The 24,500-nt window shown below is 37.8% G+C and overlaps 1 protein-coding gene and 1 long non-coding RNA gene across 2 annotated transcripts in view; both read right to left on the bottom strand.

The window, feature by feature from the left end:
* Positions 1-24,500, bottom strand: part of NPAS3 (neuronal PAS domain protein 3) — an 841,230-nt gene that overhangs the window by 504,144 nt on the left and 312,586 nt on the right. The gene's annotated exons all lie outside the window — the stretch shown is intronic.
* Positions 15,214-21,996, bottom strand: LOC129633667 (uncharacterized). Its single transcript, XR_008705208.1, has 2 exons — positions 21,799-21,996; positions 15,214-16,188 (listed from the first exon to the last, which is right to left on the bottom strand). It is a non-coding gene; the product is annotated as an uncharacterized LOC129633667 (long non-coding RNA).

Here is a 24,500-nt window from a genome sequence, read left to right as displayed (position 1 = left end):
TGCCCTCAGAAGTTGATGACTTCGGTTTTTTAGAGAGAACTTCTTTCAGTTAGATCTATACCGAGGTCTAGCTCTGTCCTTTGTAGTACTCAACATTTTTCCATCTTAGTCTCTGAGTGTTCAGGAGTACTTTAAAAAATGGGAGGCAGCTATTGCTTAGTATGAAGGGCATAATTCTTGGAGACAGAAACCTTTATTTCTTGTCTCAGCTCTGTCATTTACCAGCTGATGATCAAGAGACTTAGTCTTGCTTTATAGATCTTGGTTTCCTCATCTATAGAGTGGGTTTATAACCCCTTGTCCAAAAAATTGTGGTAAGGGCTAAATACCAATGTTTGGAACAATTTTCTAGTGCCTACCTAGCAAAGAGTAAGGGACACATAAATATTAATGCAATCTGGATTTTTAAATATCTCTCTGTAGCAAAATAGAAATGAGTGCTGACAAAATGGTTTTGATGAGAAAAATTAAAGGAAGTCACTAAGATGACGTTCTATAATTAGGACTTTTCTGATATTTCCTAGGTTGTGTGTGACCTTGAGCCAGTTAAAAAATCTCAGACAAATACCGTTACCAGGAAGATGAATGGCTATCACCACTCACACCACAGCAGGTTGTTTAGGGATTAAATGAGATAACTTAGGCAAGCGTGGTGCAGTATTTGATACAAATGAAGTGTCCACTAAATGTTAGTTCCCCTTTCCTTCTTCAAAGATGTGTATTTTAAGAATCATATGCAAATGAAGAAAACAAAACAAAAGGAAAACCCCCTACAGATTTTTTAGAGTCAACCAACATCATGGGCTTGTTCACAAATAGGAGTGATACAAATGGTTATCAGAGAGAAAATAGTTTTGGCATATGTGAAAATCCTTAAGACTATAGCTGATCTGTGATTTTACATGGTGAGTTTTTAGCATAACAATCTTTTCTAAGTGTCAAGGGAGAAAGGTAGCGTGGTGTCTTTGCACTGGGTGCGTCCATACACATGCCTGTGTATAAGCAGGCGTGTATGTATTGATATTCATAATCTATGCTTACATTCTCACCTGCTAAAATATATACATGGTAGGTATTGAATAGTTTGATTAACTCAAGACTACCTAATGCACAGGTATGGATAGTTCAATGCTGCCCACTCTAACAGTGGTAGCTGCAGAAAGGTTATTTCCCAGGAGGGACAAACAGTAGAAGAAACCCACCAGACCCACATCATCCCGTCCCCTCTATTCTTCATCCCTGACTGGCCATGTTTGTGGCTAGACCCATCTGGACAGCAGGTGTGGAGCTGCACGGCTGCATGTATCTGATTATTGACCAGGGGCTGTTTCCAAAGGGCACAATAAACTGCTGCTGGCCCTTGGTAATAACACGTGGCAATCGTCCCTGTTTACACAGGTAAGGGCGCAAAATAAAAGAAAACCAATTCTGAATGTTTTAAGACTACATTTTGACCAGCGGCTTTTGACAAAGCCTCCATATATATCAGTCAAATAGTGAACTTGGCGAGCTTGTATAGAGTCTATTAAAGGGGGAATAAGGTTCATGAATTTCAAGCTTGGAGGGCTCTAATTACCTCATGCTCAAACTTTAACTACAAAACTCAGATAAATTGCTGCATTAAACCATAGAAGATCCTCCACCTGATTTGTGCCAGAGCATCTAAAGCTCAGTGAGGCTGATCCCAGAGAGGTTTTTCAAATCAGTCCCAAGGGAATATGTTCCGGACCTGTCTCTAATGAGTATGTACGGATTACTTGGATGTTTTGGTAAAGCTACCTGGTAAATTAGTCAATCTGAAATTTTATTAGCCGCAAAGCACTATAGCAGTCAGTCACATAGCCCAAGAATACTGTGGGAATTAAAGTCATTTTCAGCATCTATTAGCTAGGTACCAGGAATCTGTTTCAGGCCCTGGTTGGTAGTTGAAACATTAAACTAATTGGCTAATAGTTACAGCTGTCTCTTCAGTACTTTTGTTCTTGGAGGTGTGATCCCTTCTTGAACCAATTTATGTACACCCAGAGGGGGGTCCTATATTTATTCTAGTTCAGTGTATGATTTGGATTCAAAAACAACCCAAAAAACAGAAAAGAAAAAGGTCTGTCTATATAAACCATGGTGCAAAACAGCCAAAGCTGAGCTGACATAGTGACAGTCTGCAAGTTAGAATTTAGTGAATATGGGAGGCAGAGAAAAATTAGGAAAACAAACACCCCTTTCAAATATTCAAAACATTCATACTTTATCAAAGATGCACTGAGGAGAAGTGTGGATTTCCCTCTGCCTGGTAGAACATTCTCCACGGCTATTTATCTAGTTACAAACTTCTATAGATGTGAAATATTTTAAGAAGTCCTTTAGAAATGGCCTGAGGTAATTTCAAACTTAACAGACCCTGTCCCACTAGAGCTCATTACAGTGGATTTTATAACAAAGTACCCTCTACTTAATTTTCAGAGCCTAGCCAAGCATACTGGAAATGCAGCTGCATTAAGTGCAATTAATGGCACAATAAAAGCAGTGGAGGGCTGTTTAACACCCAAGAACCAGCAGTAAACACTGGCTCCACGCTCTCCAGCAGTCAGTGATGTGTCAAAGCACCTGGAGTGTGAGATTTCTGTATCAAGGGGGAATCGTCTGTCTCCTGCTGGAGAAAAATCTTCTGTCCTTCAACGAGTCTACCCAGAGACTGCACAAAAGGATATAAAGTGATTCCCTCCAGTTATGCCACAAGCATTCGCTCCCTTTGAGTGGGAGGCCAACATAGTAAGCTCCTATTCCCATCAGTGAGGGAAAAGGACAAATATGATTTTACCAAAAACGAGTCTAACAGCAAGTGACTCATAGTGCACAAAATGATCCGTGTGTAACTCAGTTCACTTTCAGAAGCCAGAAAAAAGAAGTGTCTGATCAGAATACTATGTTTATTGGAAAGATCCAAATAAACCCAAAACCCAAAAGGCTGGGCAGGAGCAATTATAATGATGTTTGCAAACCTCTTCGATGATGAAGTCATCACTTAGAATTTGAGTACGAGAGACATCTACAAGTAAGCAAAACCCTCACAGACTGATACGATCATGGTTGTTAGAGCATTTATCAACTAGTTCATTTATCAAGTACAATATGTAGTCAACTGAGTCTGGGAAGATGATTATACACATCCACTTTCAGTAAGTAATTAAAGCAATTCTATCATGAAAAGTATTTGATTACAACTGTCTCTTCTAGACTAGTCTGTATTTAAGGTTGTATCCCTCTATTTCCATGCCTGGATAAAACTGGTCACTTAACAATATAAACAGACCAGGAAGTACATCAAAGTTGTATTTTTAACTAAAAAAAAAAAAAAAATCCATGCGCTGTAATGTAACACATGCTCGCGTGCTCAGTTGTGTCAGACTCTGTACCACCCCAGGTACTGTCGCTCCTCCGCCCATGGGATTATCTGGGTAAGAATACTGGAGTGAGCTGCCCTTTCCTCATCCAGGGGATCTTCCCGACCCAGGGATTGAACCCACATCTCCTGCGGCTCCCATACTGGCAGGTGGATTCTTTACCACTGAGCCACCTTAAAAAATCTCCACCAATCAGCAATTAGTCAAAAGAAATCTTATAAATCGTAATACTAAAGACATAGCCTAAAGAAAGGAAAGCCACAGACAATCCCCAAATTTCGTATTATGAAAAACATGTTTCTAATCTCCCTTCTCAAAAATACTCCTGAGAGGTTTTATGCTGGTTTTGGTTTCTTCAGCTTCCAATGCTCTTGGATTGAAGAGCTAATGACTCAAGAGAGGGACACAGAAGATAATTTGCTCTTGCCTCAAGATCCTGCCACAAGGAAACCTGCTCTCAGGACCTACAGGGCATGACTGTGGTTGCTTTCATCACTGGGTTCTATCATGAGTTTTAGGCTCTGTGAACACAGCTAGGAATCTAACATCCAATAATAACCCATTTACATTATCATTTTTATTTTATTTTTTCTGGGAAGGAATGCACTGGTTTTATAAACTGAAAATCTGATGTTTATAAATCTTATAGATCCTAATTCTGAGAAGGCAAAGATCATAGCTGAAATGCTCCTAACACTGAATTAACATTTCTATGTACACCAAATGAAAGTGTTAGTGGCTCAGTTGTGTCCAACTCTTTTGCAACCCCATGGACTGTAGCCTGAAGGCTCTTTTGTCCAAAGAATTCTCAAGGCAAGAATACTGGAGTGGGTTGCCATTTCTTTCTTCAGAGGATCTTCCTGACCCAGGGATCAAACCCGGGTCTCCCTCACTGCAGGCAGATTCTTTACCATCTGGGCTGTAATATCTGTCATGTACACCATAGTCTTTCCATAAACACATAATGACGATCATGATTAATTTCCAGCAACTGAGAGTGGCTAGTAACGAATGAAATGAGATTCCAAGAAACAGTATCATTCGAGATATTTGTATTTAAGTACTCAGCTGAGATGAGAAAAATATAAGGGAGGGAAGTGTGTGGTCTCAGCAGAGGTTGGCTTGTCTCTGGAAACTGCACATTCATCCTTGGGCTGGTTACACCAGCTCATATGCTCCCAGGCAGAGTAATAAAAGCTTAATTCCGTATCCTTCCACCTGGCTAACTCAGGCTTTGCGAACACAAGAGAAGGAAGTTAACTTCTAGAATATCAATCTACTTCCTTTCATGAGCTGTAAATGCACTCTAAAGTAAAAGGTACATATAAGGATCTCTTGACCTAGTATACCTTTTAGCTTTAAGTGGAATCGACTTTATTTTCCTGTCAACTACAATTTTCACTAAAGACTCTTGACTTCTTTATGGCATAATAAAGTTTTGTCTAGGATTACAATAAGAAGCTTTCATAATACTCATGACCTGAACATTCTGGATTAATTTTTAAATTGCATCTGAAAATCAGTACAAATGGCAATTCAATGTTTATGCTCTTTAAACTGGATTCATCTCCTTGCTTCTCTCAGTTGGTTCGTATCTTTTAGGGCAAGTTTCATTACAAAAAGCTGAGTACAGAAGAGAGCTTTGCATAGGCTCAAGGAAAGTTTATATTTATTTTCAGTTTGATGTATTTTATTTTAGAGTAAATTATTTACTATTTGTGCTCCCTTTGGGAAAATGTAAATATTCTGGGACATATTCCTTTGCTACATCCCTTTCCATTACATTTCCCTTAGCTACCTGGCCAGGTGAGGAGGAAAGGAGAGAAGGAGGCATACCAGAGCTTGCATGCAGTCCCTCTCCACTCCCTTCACTACTGACCACTACCCTATCTGTTCTTGGCGACTTCCCTTTCCACTTCCATATCCAGGAGGAGTGGGAGGTAGGGCAACACTTGACTTTGCAGTGTCACACACCAGTAACATTAAACCTGTACCTTCTTTCTCTTCTTCAGGGTTTCATAATGACATGAACTGTGTGATGGGCTGGTCTTACCGCAGGTCTAGAGAAGCAGAAGGGAGCTGCTTATTGACTTACGAAAAGCATTTTATGAAACGAGGTGCAACTAAATCCTTTTAATTACATGAGGATATATAAACTGATGAATAAAATATGCTCTTTTATTTGATTCAAATGTTAAATTTCATCCTCGCATATAGCATTTTATTGTTAAGAGCAAGTAACCTGAGTTCAAAATGTCACTCCCATATGTCTGAGGTCCATTTACTCAGTTAGTATGTACTGACCATCCACTATACTCCAGGGACTCTGATGGCACTAAAGAAAATGACTAGGAACAAGAAGAGACGGCCCCTGCTTGCACAGGGATTACGGTTTTCTGGACGGGTGTTGCAGCAAATGAAACTCAATCCAAAGCACAGCACTGGTTATACCACAGCTGTTGTTATATAGTCTCAAAATGTCAAAATACGGATGTCACTGTTGAAATAGCAATCTGCCTACTAGTAAACTGGCTGCAAATAAGGACATAGAATAATTTTTACAAATGGAACCTGATGAATCTAAAATGAAGTGAGGCTTACCACATTCACTACTGAAAACAGAGAATTAGATGCAATTGTGCACAGACTCTGTATTTGTTCTTTTTAAATTCAATGATGTCCAATCCCTGGTTAAGCAAACATACACACTGCCCACCCAAAAGGAGCCAAGTCTGTTGCTCTATCCCCTCTTCTTTGCAAAGAAAAGCCTGATGCCCTTGGAAAGCCAGTGTACCCATTTCCAGGAAATGAGTAATAATGGGCTTGAAGCCGGTTCTCCCACATCTGTGTTCATCCTAAATTTAGAGCTATGATCCTGGTCTGCCCAATAAGACATAAAGGGAACTTTCCTGGAAGCTTCTGGCAAATGCTTCACACTTCTTCACATTATCTTGAAACATCTTGTATAAGGACCAGTGTATGAAGCTGCAACAACCATTTTCCACCATAACTTGACAAGACTTGAATGGAAAAGTCAATGCACTGAGGATGGCAAAGAAGAAAAATACAACTGAGGTCCTGTCTAACCATGGGGAGCCAATGCAGTATCTGGGACTTCCTACCCCAGACTCCCCTTGCTGCTGCTGCTGCTGCTGCTGCTGCTGCTGCTAAGACGCTTCAGTCGTGTCTGACTCTGTGTGACCCCATAGACAGCAGCCCACCAGGCTCCCCGTCCCTGGAATTCTCCAGGCAAGAACACTGGAGTGGGTTGCCATTTCCTTCTCCAATGCATGAAAATGAAAAGTGAAAGTGAAGTGGCTCTGTCGTGTCCGACTAGACTCCCCTTACAGTGTGATAATTAAATCATGTTATTGTTTAACTCACCACAGTTGCATACTCTATTATTTGTGGTCAAATATATTTTAACTGATATATCTGGTAAATTTTGTTTTTAAACTGCAGACAAGACCTCGCATAGTCAATATCAAGGTGTCCCCTCAATGTTGAGACGTTTAAATTTTTTCACTGAGTGTTCCAAACTTGAGACAATCCTTGCCATGAATGCCTACATTCATTAATTGAAGCCTAACATGGAGGAGTATGGTGTATGTGGCTGGGTGGGTGTTAAGGGATGATAGTGATGTATACAGAGAAAGCATATGTGGAAACAGACTAAACTGAAAGGAATGGGACCTAGGAATGGTGGTTTCTTAAATGTTAACTACATTTCTGGAAATAGAAATAAGAACCTCTTCTGATTCAACCAGATTAGGGAAAAAGAGTTGCTGTGTAAGACTGGAGATGATGTGAAGAGAAGAAAGTGGGAAAAGTGCTCACAAAATAAACCCTAACTCGTTTCTAGAGTTTCAAAGAAACCCTAGTTTGACAAAAACCTAAAGTTGCTAAATTGCCCCACATCACACATCCTAGAAATGTGTGGATTCAATTACAGAGCAAGAGAGACTACCAGCAGCAAAGATGCTTTTCTTGGAATTTCAATGCAAAGCAAATGTACAGATGTTGGCATAAAAGCCAAACTGAAATGGAATGAAAGATAGAGGTCCAGAGAGAAGATTGGAGAAGATAAAGAATTAAATATGCAATAAAAGAGACCATTACATGCACAGCATCAAACTTGGACAGCCAAAGCCTTCTGATACTCAGATGCTAGTACTGGTGACATGTACGGGCTAAAGAAAAAAAAAAAAAGGGTAAGGGTAACAGAATCAAACAAATACTACATTAAAATCGCTTATCTCTGTGGGCAGGCTGTAAAAATCATATCATTCTCATTGAAAAATAATTCATTAAACTGCACCCCAGCAGGATGTAAAGAACAACACACAGCATACGAAGATATTGAGCAGCAGGGGGCAATAAACTTTATAAAAACTATTAAAGCATGCAACAAAGCAAGATAATACAAGGAGGAAACAATGGAAATGTCAGTCCAATTTATAAAATAGCCATGTTAATACATAAGTGCAAACACTTCAGGAAAAAACACACATGCTTATCACATTAAAATGCACGCTTGTGAAACCACCCTTGAGATGTCAAAAGCTGACCTGCCGCAGGGCTGTGAAATAAAAGCCAGCAGGTTGCCACATGGAAAGGCCTGGTCCAGAGAGCTTCACACCAGGTAACCTACTGAAATGCCATAATTGCTTGTAGGTATCTGAGACTGCTCCAGTTACAGACACAGAGGTTAAATGAAGACAGGGCCACACACGGTCCACAACCAGCGATGTACGAGGGCACTTGTAGCTCTAAGCTGGTAGGCTTGAGTGCCCTCACCTTCAACCCAGTTTCCTCCTGTGTTCCTGGATGGTTGAGGAACTAATCCTATTCATTCAACTGTTCCTGAGAACTGCATAGCCTAGGATCACCTCAGAGCACACACGGTGTCCATAAGCTGTGTTTTCAAACTGTTTTACTCCCCCACTTGTCCCTGAGCATATGAACTTCCCTCCCATAAAAATGTCTTTGGGATTCCTTACACTCATCATTCTTGTAAGGCCACTTGAGAGGCACTCTAGATCTCTGTATAACGCCTTAGTAATTACTTAGTGACCAGATTTCCTCCTGCCACTTCACTGGGTGAGGAGGCAAAGGAAAGGCTGGGGGTGGGGGGTGGGGGGGTTGGAGGGAAGGATTGGGCATTAGACCAGGGAAGAAAAGAGAAAGGAAAATCTTGTCTCCCAGGGCATGATGGTGGGCCAAGGACTGGTGACAAGATGCTAATAACCCAGAAGTGATGACTGAAATAAAAATGGAACCCTCAAGATAAACTGTGCTTAAGAGGACTTTAGTCTACTTCAGATGATTCTGGAGTGGCCAAGACAAAACTAGTGACAACTTCTTTAAATGAAACCTGCTCATCTCTCCAAAATTATTTCCTAGCCTTCCAAGGCCTAACTGTGCTATAGGGAATCTTCCTCACGTCAACAAGACAGGGTGATTAAAGCAGAACCCAAGATCAGATACCGACAGAAACAAGTGTTGCCATTACCACCTGCCAACCTGACAAGCATTGAATACAGGCATATACCATATTCCTGAATCAAACATGTATCCATCCAATAAGCTCGTGATGAAGCAGCCATTTTCACTAATGGTCAAGATCTCCCTTTCTCAACCTTGCTCCCATCTCTGTCTCTGTCCCTCCCTTCTCACTCACTCTTCAGTTGACAGGGGTACTGGGCCATAGTACGTACAAATGTCCTATCTGTGTTTCCTTTAACACTTTCCCATAAAACCATGCCCACAATCTTAAGCCTTCTACTTCTCCACCGCTCAGATTTCATAACAAAAAATAAATCATTTTAGCCAAATTCTGTTTTAAGATTCCTGCTGAGACTTCAGATTTTAGGCTGGAATGAATTTTTATGGCCAAGTTATAAACACCTGATACTCAGCAGGTGCCACTAAAATGTATAGTTTTGAGATTACATGTGGCTTCCCTAATTTCAAAAGTTGATCCACTTGAAGATAATTTGTTTTTAAAACTGTCAAGCTATAAAAGCCACTACATTTCCTTTCACTAGCTTATAAAGATTAATTGGAAGTAACACATGGTTGTAATTTATAGGTCAACGAAAATTTTGCCTGTTTTAGTAGAGTTTGGCAAAGGAAAACTACACATCCTCAGCTGAAAATTGAGATCAAAGCTACTTATAAATAGAATATCTTGGAAGATTTGTGTATTTGTTTGTTTATCTTAAGATCGGAGGTGACAGTGTTGTGGCTCTCTCACCAGGAGGAGCGTTTTTACCTAAGATCCCAAGAATAAAACAATCTGGTTCTCTGTGATAATTATTTCTAGAGTCCTTTCACAAGGCCCTTGAGCTAACAGCTTCAACATTACTCAGATAAAAGATGTAAGAAATCATACCTAGCAAAACTGTAACTGTGGAGTTAACCCAACAGTACTGTCAAAATAGAATTTCACAGGAATGATCAGGCATGGTTTCGGTCTTAGGATTAAAAGTTTATTTACTTATTTACTTTAACTGGAGGCTAATTACAGTACTGTGGTGGTTTTTGCCATAAATTGACATGAATCAGCATGGCTGTAAATGTGTCCCCTGGTCCCGAAGCCCCTTCCCACCTCCCTCCCCATCCCATCCCTCTGGGTTGTCCCAGTACATGGGCTTTGAGTGCCCGACTTCATGCATTGAACTTGTACTGGTCATCTAATTCACATATGGTAATATACATGTTTCAATGCTATTCTCTAAAATCATTCCACCCTCGCCTTCTCCTCCCACAGAGTCCAAAAGTCTGTTCTTTATATCTGTGTCTCTTTTGCTGTCTCGTATATAGCGTCAACATTACCATCTTTCTAAATTCCACAATATGTGTTAATATATTGTATTGGTGTTTTTCTTTCTGGCTTACTTCACTCTATATAATAGGTTCCAGTTTCATCTACCTCATTAGAGCTGACTCAAATGTGTTCTTTTTAATAGCTGAGCAATATTCCATTGTGTATACGTACCACACCACAACTTTCTTATCCATTCATCTGCCAATGAACATCTAGGTTGCTTCCATGTCCTAGCTATTGTAAACAGTGCTGTGACGAACATCGGGGTACACATGTCTTTTCAATTTCGGTTTCCTCGGTGTGTGTGCCCAGCAATGGGATTGCTAGATTGTATGGCAGTGCTATTTCCAGTTTTTAAAGGAATCTCCACACTGTTCTCCATAGTGGCTGTACTAGTTTGCATTCCCACCAACAGTGTAAGAGGGTTCCCTTTTCTCTACACCCTGTCCAGCATTTATTGTTTGTAGACTTTTTGATAGCAGCCATTCTGACTGGCATGAGATAGTACCTCATTGTAGTTTTGATTTGTATTTCTCTGATAATGAGTGATGTTGAGCATCTTTTCATGTGTTTGTTAGCCATCTGCATGTCTTCTTTGGAGAAATGTCTGTTTAGTTCTTTGTCCCATTTTTTGATTGGGTCGTTTATTTTTCTGGAATTGAGCTGTAGGAGTTGCTTGTATATTTTTGAGATTAATTCTTTGTCAGTTGCTTCATTTGCTATTATTTTCTCCCATTCTGAAGGCTGTCTTTTCACCTTGCTTATAATTTCTTTCATTATGCACAAGCTTTTAAGTTTAATTAGGCCCCATTTGTTTATTTTTGCTTTTATTTCCATTACTCTGGAAATTTAGAGAACCCCAAGAAAACTGACCTGTTTCTTTCACCAAAACAGCATATTTAGGTACTTTCATGTTTTACCCTTTAACCTATAAAAAACACTCAGGCTGTAGGGGGCAATCTTAACAACTGGTAAGTGAACAAAATAGCAAATGCTGAATTTCAAAAAATGAAAGCAAAAAACTACTGCTACCTAAGAAGAGAGAAGTTAAAAATTACATATAAACCAACACCAAAATGCTATTCTTATGTAAACTCTTCACACTATGTGACTAGCAACAAATAAAACAACCACAACCTTCCATATCTGATGCAGAACCTGCTGATACAGAGGGTCAACTGTACTAGGACTTTTTATATAAGGGAACTGAGCATCTGGAGATTTTAATACCCATGGGGGCCTGATGTCAATAACCCACAGATACTGAGAGATGACTGTGTATGAGTTCCCATTTGGGAGATGGAGACCACAGGTCTTACTAATTTAAAGAAAAGTAACTAAAACTGCAAAAAATCCACCCCAAACCACTCCCCCACAAAAAACTGTCCAACCATCAGATTAAGAAAAAAGTAGTCAAGCTTTTTGTCTCTGGCTCACAAGTTAATATGACTTCAGATTTTGAGTCCTGGTACCCAGGACTATCATCTTATATCCTTACTTATTTTGGATATCCCAAGGTTTTATATTCAAGTTCTACCATGTTATCAGTCATATGTTATCTTTAAATTTGGAAGTGCACACACATGCACACATCAGAATTTCTTAAAACAAGGATTCAGGGCTAAATCTATAAAAAGAATTGAAATGTTAGTTTGATGGGAATTCTGTCTATTAGAAAATGCTACACACAAACACCACTTGATTTTTTTTTCCCCCTCCAAATTAGACAAAAACCTTCCTGATTATTTATTTATGTCGTTTGGCAGGACTAAAATCAGCCTGTCTCCAAATTTTGCAGTCATCCATGCTTTTTCTAATAAGAACTAATTTTACAAGGTCCTTTCTGGCCAAGAAACTTTCAACCACTATAAACTAGTCAGACACAATACAAGATGATTAGACCAGAGTATATAGACTATGTAGCATAAACTGCCAGTTAAACATTATAGCATGCTTCATTTTAATCATGTAGCTTTCATCTTTTTTGAACACCCTTTTAGCATCTCTTGAAAAAAAAGAGGCTTTGAAAAAGCTGAGCTACTGCTAAACACTGTAAGCTGATGTTGCTATACTGTGCTTTGCCCCACTGCCTCCCCACCCCCATAAACACGAAAAAGATCATCCTCAATACTTTAAGGTCTAAGAACTGTGGTCTTAAATGAGACAGCACGCTATCGTCAGTTGAAAGGTCGATTTGAATCAGGTTGAAATGCAATAATGTACCACATTCACATTTATCATTACTGTGACAATGTATTTAGTATAACAATAATAAATAAATGGTAGGCTAGCAGAAAACTTTATGGCATGTTTTATTACACGTTTAATTACAAGGTTAGCTTATGCCAGGCATAATACAATTAAAATAAAATTCTACATTTCTGATGGCACAAAATGTGAGGTCAAACACAATAAAGTTAAAACAAAATTCCACAGCGCTAATGCCATACACACAAAAAAGTAAGCCAAATAACTGCAGTGACTTCCCTGAAGGTGGGTGCAAAAACAGTTTGCATTATATTTTAATGGAAATGAGAGATGTGTAAGCTTAAGACAATGCAATTTCTCAGAAAGCCTAATATTAATTCCTAAGTTTGGCCTATTTGATGGCCATGCTATTCAAGAAAAAATTTTGTTTTAACACAAGTGTATTTTGTGATTGTATGGATTCTTCTCAATTCCCTAATGCATTTAGAAAACAAAGTTAATTTTTAAAATTTAAAGTACAGTTAATTTTATTTTCTTGTTGCAGATGCATAAAGTAGTGTGTGCTCATAACCATAAAATATTAAAACACAGAATAGTATTTAAGCTTATAAAATAAGACCCAATCACCTTACTACACAAATGAATGAAAACCAGTTCAGAGAAGGTGAGTGATTTGCCAAAAATCAAACAGTAACTAGCAATTAGACTCCAGGTCTTCTGACTATGAGGACAATGCACCTTACATTTCTTCTTTGGGAAAAGAGAAAACATCTGAAAGAAAAACACGTGATATTTGAGTATAAGTTGTGATAGTACACCAAAACATGCCTAAAAGATTTGGTAATAGCATAGACAAAAGACAATAATGATCTCCGTGGATTGGGAATCATTGGATCTTCACAAAGACTTAAAAGGATCTTTCCACCATCCCACTAATTCATGCATATTTGTTTATTTAAAAAACAGATTTATCACAATTCTTAGGTAAAAAATCAAAAGAAGAAGGGTTTTAGACAAAAGATGGCTTTTAGAATAACTATTAAGAAGAGACATTTACATCTGAAAAATGGACAATAACAAACTGTTTCTGTTTTATTTTCAAGCTACCCCCCAAATTACCAAGTTTTCTCCTTGCAAGGCTCTTTCTTCAACATTGTGGTGAAGCTTCTAGCTAGTGCAACAAGGTATGAAAAAGATTAAAACCACTTAAAAAGGAATTATTAAAACTGTCTTTATTCATAGATGATACGACTCTATAAATAAAATATCCTAAGTGAAGTGAAAGTCGTTCAGTTGTGTATGACTCTTTGCGACCCCATGGACTACAGTCCATGGAATTCTCCAGGCCAGAATACTGGAGTGGGCAGCCTTTCCCTTCTCCAGGGGATCTTCCCAACCCAGGGATCGAACCCAGGTCTCCCACATTGCAGGTGGATTCTTTACCAGCTGAGCCACCAGGAAAGCCCAAGAATACTGGAGTGGGTAGCATATCACTTCTCCAGGGGATCTTCCCAACCCACAAATCGAACTGGGGTCTCCTGCATTGCAGGTGGATTCTTTACCAAGCTGAGCTACCAGGGAAGCCCACAAAACAATTTTAGAAATAATACACAAGTCAAGCAAGGTCTCAGGATAAAAGATCAACATTTAAATAAAAATCAGCCATAAATCCATATATTATGAAATATCTGAAGATTAAATTAGGAAAACAATTCCATTCACAACAGTCATCAAAAATATTGGTTCAGAGGGCTTCCCTGGTGGCTCAGATAATAAAGAATTGGCTTGCAAGGCAGGAGACCAGGGTTCAGTCCCCGGGTTGGGAGGATCCCCTGGAGAAGGGAATGGCAACCCACTCCAGTATTCCTGCCTGGAGAATTCCATGGACAGAAGAGTCTGGCAGGCCACAGCTAATAGGGTTGCAAAGACTCAAACATGAATGAATGCCTAACACATATATAAATGTACCAAAGAATTACAATACTTGTAGGCACACTGAGAACTACAAAACATTGCTTAGAGTTTATTATAGATAATTTAAATAAATGAAATGATATGCCGTGCTCATGGTTTGGAAGATTCCATATTGTTAAGACAGGAATTTTGCTCAAATTGATTCAGTGGAATTTCTATCAAAATTGTAACAGACTTTTTTCATAGAAACTAACAAGTTGATTCTAAAATATATATGAAAACGCAAATGAGCTAGAATAGCTAGAGCAATTTTTAAAAAGAACAAAGTTGTAGGACTTACATCACCTAATTTCAAAACTCACTTTAAACCTACAGAAATCAAAACAATGTTGTAATGACGTAAGATAGACACATATATCCATGGAACAGGAGAGAGTTCAGAAAGGAACCCTTACATATATGGTCAACTAATTTTCAATGAAAGTATCAAGACAATTCAAACAGAAAAGAGAGTCTTTAAAGAAATGTTTCTGAAACAACTGGATATATATATATATATATATATATACACACACACATACATACACAAATATATATACATATATATATCTCCAGGATAATTTTATATATATATCAAGGATAATTTCCTATTTGATTAACTCAAAGTCAACAGATTAGGAACCTGAGTTACAGGTATGTGTGTGTGTGTGTGTGTGTGTGTGTGTGTATATATATATATATATGCCTCAACAAATAAGCAAACAAACTTAGGTACTTATACTCTGTACAAAAATGAACTCAAAATGGATCACAGAGTTAAATTTAAGAGAAAAACTACAAAATTCTAGAAGAGACACGTAAGAGAAAATCTTCCTGACTTCAATCAGGCAAAGATTTCTTAAATATGACACTCAAAATATGATCTATAAAAAATATGATAAACTGAACCTCATCAAAATTAAAAGGCAAAAGACATTATTAAGAAAATGAAAAGATAAACTACAGACTGGGAGGAAATATCTGCAAATCATAAACCTGATAAAGTATATGTATCCAGAATATATAAAGACCTTTTATAATTCAATTAGAGAAACAACTCAATAAAATGGTTAAATATTTGTAAAAAATTTCACCATTTTACCAAAGAAGATAATAAGAATGGACATGAATAAATGAATAAATATAAACATATAAATACATGAAAAGACACTCAACTCATTAATCATTAAGGAAATAGTGGTAGGCAGAATTCTAAGATGTCTCTAAAAACTCTCACTCCCTGGTTTGTATAACCACTCCCTTTGAGTATGGACATACTTGTCAATATAATGGGATTTCACTCCCCTGATAAGATGGAATTGTAAGATAAAAAGTGAAGAGATTTTACACATGTAACTCAGGTTCCTAATCAGTTGACTTTGAGTGAATCAAATAGGAAATTATCCTGGATGGGCTTGATCTAATCAGGCAAACCCTTTAAAAGAGGCCTATGTGTCTTCTCTGAAAGAGAGGCTCGAAGTGCAAAGGGTTCTTCTGCTGGCCTTGACAAAGCAAACCACCATGTTGTAAGCTGCCTCTGGAAGGAGCCGCATGTCCAGGACCACTCCAGGGTGTTCTCTGGAAGCTGGGGGAATCCCCAGTTGATAACCAGCAAGAACAGGAGGACTTCAGCTCTACCTCCTCAGGGAGCTAAATTATTCCAGCAACCAGTGAACTTGGAAGAGGTCCTCAATCTTCAGATGAGACTGTGGTCCCAGACAACCGTATGATTTCCATCAGTGAGGGCCTCAACACTGGACCCAGTTAACCTGTATTCAGGCTCCTAAGTCAGAGGAACTGGGGATGAAAGGGTATATTGTTTTAAGTTGCTATGTGTGTGGTAATTTGTTACACTGCAATAGAAAACAAATTCAAAATAAAACTGCTGTGATATACTACTACACAATCAAAAAATTGGAACTGGCTATTAAAAAAAAAAACCTGGAATCATCATATGTTGTTGTTGGGGATATAAAATGGTCCAATCCCATCACTTTTGAAAACGATTTTTACATTTTCTTTCAAAATTAAGCATGCTTTTACTGTAAAACATTAAATTACACTATTAGTGTCTATAAGAAATGAGAACATTTTTCCACACAAAGACCTGTATGTGAATTTTCATAGCAGCATTATTCAAAATGGCCAGAAATCAGAAATGATCCTAATATCTATCAATTATTAAATAACACATAAACAAATATATGTATAATATATTTATAAGACATATATAATATGGCATATTTATGCAGTAAACTAATACTCAGCAAGAAAAAAAAAAAAACTAAATATAGACACATACAAGTTAAATAGACTCAAGAACATTATGCCAGTAAAAGAAGCTATGGTTTGGGAAGATTCCATATGCCGTGGGGCAACTGAGCCCATGTGCCTAGAATCCCTGCTTCCCAACAAGAGAAGCCACTGAAATGAGAATCCCATCTACCACAGCTAGAGAGTAGTCCCTGTTCACTGCAACTAGAGAAAACCTGCACAAAGCAATGAAGATCCAGCACAAGAAGCCAGGCACAAAAGACTACATATTTAATGAATATATTTACATGAAATCTCTAGAAGAAGCAGAACTATAGAGAGACAGAAAGTAGGTTGATGCTTGCCTGAAGTTAGGAGTGGGAACAGAGATTAGTGGGTATGAGGGGACTTTTTGATGGAGATGATGGATTTCTTTCAAAACTGGATTGTTGTGATGGTCACAATTTGAAATTTACTAAAACCGTCCAAATTATACATTTACAATGGGTGGGCAGTATGGTGTGTAAAATACACTTCATTAAGACTCTTAAAAGTGAAAAAAGTCTTTTTCATATCAAAACACCATTCAAATAGGAGTGAAAAGTGGGATATTTGTAATACAAGACAAAATGAACCCGCCATACCTATCTTCCAAATATTTCTTATTCAGATGTCAAACACTGACTCAACGACAATCCAACTTTTCAACCCTTTTGTATTCATATTCAACATTAAGGATTTATCTGACAATCCACCTGGTTATAAAATCTCTCTCCCATTTACATTATGCTTCTGATTCGAAATTTCCAGGAGAGAATTCTGACACACATCCTACTAAAAGAGGAAAGCAATACCAAAGTCAAATTAGGCCATGTCTCCTTCAAAGTGCCTTTACCCATAACTTTTCTGATTTGTTTTCAATTGCTTCAATAAAATGGACTTAAAGTCATGCCAGTGTTCATAAATTGGTATTAATTATAAGTGATAAAGATTTAAAATTTTATGTCACATCTAGAATACTACGGGTTTTTAGAATCTTGACAAATTTTCTTCCTTTTAGGCAAACGAAAATTCTGTGACCTTCTAAACAAAAGGAAACAATCAAATCAAAACTGTTGCCAAGAAACTGACCCAAAACATTACTCAAGAAGCAAATTAAATGAGAAAATAAGAGCAATAAATTACAATGGCAGCTGTTAGGGATATTTCCTATTAAAGTCACTTTTAATGAATATGTTAATATATATTTTCCAATCAACCTCTTAACTATTTGGAGGTTTTACTTAATAATGAGATAAAACTTAATCCATCTAAATGAATATATTATCTCAAGGACGCTTTCATCCTAAATGCAATGGAATCTCTGGAAAAAAATGTGTTGGAGTCTTGACTCTGTCACTTCAAACTTGTTAAGAAACCTTAAGATAAGTCACAATACTGCTCTTAGCCTCAGTTTCCATTATTTGTAAAATAAAACTAATAATAATATTTGACCATCCTACTTCATAAATTTTACATGAAGACTAAGTAAAAGAATATAGGGGAAAGTTTTATAAACTCAGGTAGGATACAAAAGTCAGCTATTTAGACAGCAAAAAGCAAAAGATGTTGAATTTGTTAAACATCCATTTGTTAATTCTAAGGCAAGGACATAATTTCCTTCATTGAGGCATACAGTAGTCACATGAATAAAATAAATTTATTTCAAGGAGCTCAAAGCATATCATATGTATCATCTCATATATCTTCATCATATCCTCTATGTGAAAACTACTATTTCTACTCAAATTGTGAAGCTTGTGAAAAGAAAAGCTAAATGACCAGTCTTAGTGTCACAGAAGCAACCAATGCTCCATTTCATCTTCAAGCAGAACTATAGATGCTCTGGGAATTGTATGCATCCTAAGAGGTCAGAGGTGACAGCCAAAATTTGTACTTTACATTTCTTTTTGGCACTGTCTGCTTCGTAATTACAGGAGATATCATTATTCTTGTTTCCTTTGTTATCTTTACAGACAGAGAACTTGTCAAAATGTAGTGAAGGCAATAAAATGCCAATAAATATATTGCCTTAAACTTGGAGGTCATTACCAAGGAGAGGTGTTTGGTTTCTGAGAAAGAAGACGCATAGTTCAGTAGGCAGTTAGAGTGAATCTATGTTTGCTTGGCACCTGGGTCCTAGTGAAAATGATCCAACCAACTTGTAAACAGGCACGATGCCATTCAGCCATATGGGTGCACGTAGATGCTGCCAAGTGACCATGTAGAAGAATCAGAAGCGTTTGTTGAGGGCAGCTGTCCCAGTGTGGGACATCCAAACAGCTGTCTACCCTGAGATTCACATGCCTGTGGTTAAGGGGACGCGACATGGTTAATCTAGGTTGGATTAATTTTAAAACATAAAAATCAGCTTCCTTGGCCCCAGATGGTCAGTTTGGTACATGGGTGAACCATCTAACAGTATCCTCTCGTCTCTGTGTTTGCCTTTCTTCCCCTAAAAATCATGATGTATTTCTATTTAATGGCTTTCCAAGGTATCTAACTGCATTCCATGATACTGATCTATTATTTGAAAAGAAAAATAGTCTTCATAAATCCCAGTAACCTACTTTCTTAATCTAAATTTTTTTTAAGAAGTATGGCCATATTTATCTTTGTAAAGATAAGCATCATTTTGGTGAAAGGCTGGTAAACTTATTTTAGTCAAGAGGTCAAGCCAAGCTGCGAAACCACATTAAGGAACTTAGAGAAATAAATAAAATCCTTTTGGGAACTTTACAACTAGAATAATTTTATGTGAGTTTAAAGTCTGGACAATTCAGAAGCTTTAATTACTTAAAATTTGGGAGGAAGGCTTGTTCCTTGAAAGTTTTATGTAGAACTCGCAAAGATCTCATTTACATACTCAGTGCGCAAAGCATGGGCTACAATATTTTCAGGAACAAGAGCTGCAAAGGAAATTAGGGAAGTGATAGCATTTTCTCCAAACCTCTAAAAACATTATTAGGAAGAGCATTATTTTGGGGGTCGTATTAGTGTAGGGCAGAGAACTAGACAGACGCACATTTCGTAGCTGGGGACCTGCACCTGACATACACGCACACATACGTGCGTGTAGCTAAGACAGTTTGTTCCAGGAAGTGACTCTGAGCCTTATGTAAGGATGTTTTACCCATCCAACATGCAAATGAGATGAAGAAACCTGGAAAATGCCTCTGAAAGATCAAAAAAGCTATCACAGAGTCCAGGTACTTTATTCACAGACGATCCCTTTGTCTTTTATCAGATTCTATTCATGCTTGGCTTATACATAATGCCAACAAACCCGGGTGTCCAAGCTAAAACCATATCTGAAACAGCAAATTAAAAGACAGATCTAGAAATGCTAACAGTGGAGAAGAATTATGACTGACAGTAAGGGATCAACAGAAAAAGGGGGAGATAAACAGCAGGGGAAAAAACTCTCAAAATGCACTACAATACAGGCCCATTTGGTATACAGTTAAAGCAGGCCTCATGGTCCAAAGTCCCTAGGACATCAGCCAGATTATTTTCATGGTAATGAAATGCACACATAATAATACTCCTAAGTCATAAAGAAAAGGCTAAATTGTCTTCCACACAAAAATTCTTTCCACGATAACTTAAATAAAAAAGAAAAAGTTTGGTGATTAAAGAATAGGCCCCCTTTTATCCAAAATAATCTCCTTTAAGTTCCAGAGAGTTGAAGTTTGCTTGCACATGTACTATATTCATATGTATAAATTATGAACAACTTTATAGCCCTAAAAATGTCTGGATACTGATGAGATCTTACCCTGATAAGATGATTCCTGATTTATAAGCTTGAATTTCAAGAGTTACGATGCAGCATATAAAACATTATTATAAATTTCAACTCACTGCTACCCTTAGTACTATACCAGTTTGAGGAATGTTTTATCTCTTTCATACTAAATCATCAAACTGTAAATAGTTTAAATTTTGGCAACTTTTGTTTCCTCTCCTCCACCTCAAGCTTTAAAATGTATGCCTTCATTAGAATGCTTTCCTCCTTCACGCCAGCAAATAATTAATTATTCTTCATAAATAAGTAAAATATCTCTTTACATGTAGGTCATTGCTCAATAGAAATTATAAATTGCAAGCTCCTCTCTTTGTCCTCACAAACAAATAAATTCAGGAAAAACAGACTCTTTGAATAACCTTTTCCATAAAATTCGACTCCCTGACCCTCGAAACTGAATGTTAAGTGACTATCAATTTATTTGTCTGCTTCTGAGAAGGCCTGTGGAATATGAGATGTCTAATAACTATAAAAGTGCCTCTGTGAAGACATGAAAGGGGATTTTAGTCTTATTTTACACTTTGAGATATTTAGTATACAGTGAATGGAATTATCCTTCCAAGTAATTAAATCACAAATTGAAGGAATTATGAACCTAAACAGAGTGTACTGAACTATAATTAGATCATTAAAAGAGCCACCGCTGAGTGCACATTACATGCCACCATACACCTGCTGCTGAGATTATCTCATTTAATACTCACAACAGCTCTGAAGAGTGACTTGCCCAGGGTCACCCACGAGGTACCCGAGAATGAATTTGGAGATCATCAATTTAGAGAACACAAGTGTTTTTAAGAACAACTTTAAAGTTTAAAATTAAAAACAATAAAGGTGTGAGGGTGAAGTGAGCATACCCATGCATTTTGATTTTTATCTAGTCACCTAAACACTCATACTGCCTAGTATGTGCCAGAGCATTTACAAAGAATGACAGACGATTGCTCACTGTCATCTAACAGTAACATACGCTAACCTAAAAAAACTTAATGTGTTCCAGACATGCTTTTGAGTGTTTCACACACACACCATCTCATATTAATAATGTTCAAGATAAGCTTGGGAAAAAGGTCTACTAATAGTGTTCTCTGTTAAGAACTATCCAGTGATTTCCTATCACACACAGAATAGAACCCAAGTCCCACTGAGTCCCGGAAGGCCCACGCCACTGTGCCCCTGCCTGTCTAACCAACCTCATCTGAGTCTGTCCTTCCAACTCATACACCCAAGCCCCACTGGGTGTTTTTGTTTTGTTTTGTTTTTGTTTTTTAAATTCTACTCCTAGAAGAGACCTAGTTAGTTCCTACCTGAGAAATTCTGTATTGTCACTTCCACTGAACTTCTTTGTCTCTAGACTTGCTGTGGCCAGCTCCTTCAGGGTATCAGGGTCTCAGCCAAAATCTTATTTGTGGGAGGACTTCCTTGCTCACCGATCAACAGCAGCACACAATGTTACCTGTAGTAATCATCCTGCTTCATTTCTTCACGGTACTCAGCACTAGCCGGAATCATGTTGTTAGCATATTTGCTTGTTTATTGCCCGTTCCCTCCTCCCCACTCTAGAATAAAAGCTTAATGAGCAGGGCGTGTCACATATCTTGTCACACAGATAGCAGTATCTGTGGAATGTATCTAATCCTTAAAGCAAAGAGCAGAACATCATACATGAGCTATCAGCTTAAGGAGTTTTGAAGGCATCATTTGCCTGAGTGTTCAAACATATAATGAAATAATTAATGCCAAGAAGATGTTTAAAATCCTTCTAGGTTTCAGAATTAAATGGCATTACTAAAACCCTTTGAGTTTAATATAAAAATCAGATATTTCAGGAGATTTTGAGTGGATAAAGTAGAAAACAGTCCATATTAAAGTTTGTGTGACACAGCTAAAGCAGTACTTAAGAGGGAAATGTATACCTTTATAGATAAATTTCATGAAACTCACAACTTAAAAATAAAACAGTGAGTATTTATCTGAATTCAGATAAATATTCAGGAAAAGCACAATTAAGAAAATCTGAAGGAACAAAAAAGAAAATAAAGATACTCTGTCTTGTAAGCACAAATAAACAGAGAAAAATTATAGGGAAAACTAATGAATGAAACTGCATTTTTAAAGAATGATGGATATATAACAAGAATATGCAGATATGTATTTGTAACCTCTATAAGAAAATGTTTTAAAAAATAGAAAATAAACGATTATCATCCAAAAATAAAAAAGGAGCAGTAACTATCATCATAGATGAAGCTTCAAAAATAAGAACTTCACCCAGGTTCTTCGAGATCCCAACTCAGTTAATTTCATCCGAGACTCTTCATCTTGACATGACAGCTCAGCATCACTATTAAAAATCAGAGTGTTTCCTTCCATTACATTTTCTAAATAAACATTTATGTAAATTGAACTATTAAAATAATACCTACCATGATTATTTCTAGTCAAAGATTATTGTAGAACATTTTGAAAACACAAAATAACCAAGAATGAATCAGAAATCTGTTATAATTCCAGGGATGGTTTTACCAAGTGGGTGGCGACACAAAACCAAAATAAAAGGCAAAAAAGTTAAACTGATTACTCTTAAGTATGCGAACAAAACACTGGGCGGTGTCCTTTGGAAATGCACTGAATATGTTGCCTTTATTTCTCACTATTCCTGTATGCATGGCAGGAAGCAACAGTTAGAACTGGACATGGAACAACAGACTGGTTCCAAATAGGAAAAGGAGTACATCAAGGCTGTATATTGTCACCCTGCTTATTTAACTTCTATGCAGAGTACATCATGAGAAACGCTGGGCTGGAAGAAGAACAAGCTGGAATCAAGATTGCTGGGAGAAATATCAATAACCTCAGATATGCAGACGACACCACCCTTATGGCACAAAACGAAGAGGAACTAAAGAGCCTCTTGATGAAAGTGAAAGAGGAGAGTGAAAAAGTTGGCTTAAAGCTCAACATTTAGAAAACTAAGATCATGGCATCCCGTCCCATTACTTCATGGCAAATAGATGGGGAAACAGTGGAAACAGTGTCAGATTTGTTGGGGGTGGGGGTCCAAAATCACTGCAGATGGTGACTGCAGCCATGAAATTAAAAGACGCTTACTCCTTGGAAGGAAAGTTATGACCAACCTAGACATCATATTAAAAAGCAGAGACATTACTTTGTCAACAAAGGTCCGTCTAATCAAAACTATGATTTTTCCAGTAGTCATGTATGAAAGTGAGAGTTGAACTATAAAGAAAGCTAAGTGCAGAAGAATTGATGCTTTTGAACTGTGGTGTTGGAGAAGACTCTTGAGAGTCCCTTGGACTGCAAGGAGATCCAACTAGTCCATCCTACAGGAGATCAGTCCTGGGTATTCATTGGAAGGACTGATGTTGAAGCTGAAACTCCAATACTTTGACCACCTGATGTGAAGAGCTGAGTCATTTGAAAACACCCTGATGCTGGAAAGATTGAGGGCAGGAGGAGAAGGGGCAACAGAGGATGAGATGGTTGGATGGCATCACCGACTCAATGGACATGGGTTTGGGTACACTCTGGCAGTTGGTGATGGATAGGGAGGCCTGGCTGCTGTGGTTTATGGGGTCGCAAAGAGTCAGACACGACTGAGCGACTGAACTGAACTGAACTGATTCCTCTTCAAACACACTTCAGTCCAGTTAACCCTGGTAACTTAGTATTTCCTCAACACACATGCTGCTTGGAAGCTTCCATTTCTTTCACTCACCTGGTTCTTTCTGCTTGTGTTACCACCCCTTCATCTCTACTTGTTCAAATATTCCCGCTGTCCATGAAGAAACTCCCCCTTACTTCCTAGTTGGAAGTAATGTCTCTCTTCATGGAATCCTTCTAGCCTGCCTGTGCCTCTGTTGTGGTATTGACAGTACTGGTAGTGTGTCTTCCTTATATGGTTGTTTTCTGAATATGTGCTTTAGCTTCCCTGTGCTGTAACCCAGAGGAACAAAGCACTTCGTGTGTACCTTTGACTTTTCAATAG

This window comes from Bubalus kerabau, chromosome 19, assembly GCF_029407905.1.
Source record: "Bubalus kerabau isolate K-KA32 ecotype Philippines breed swamp buffalo chromosome 19, PCC_UOA_SB_1v2, whole genome shotgun sequence".
NCBI lineage: Eukaryota > Metazoa > Chordata > Mammalia > Artiodactyla > Bovidae > Bubalus > Bubalus kerabau.
Note: the sequence above shows the minus strand (reverse complement) of the source record. Positions and strands in the feature narration are given on the sequence as shown.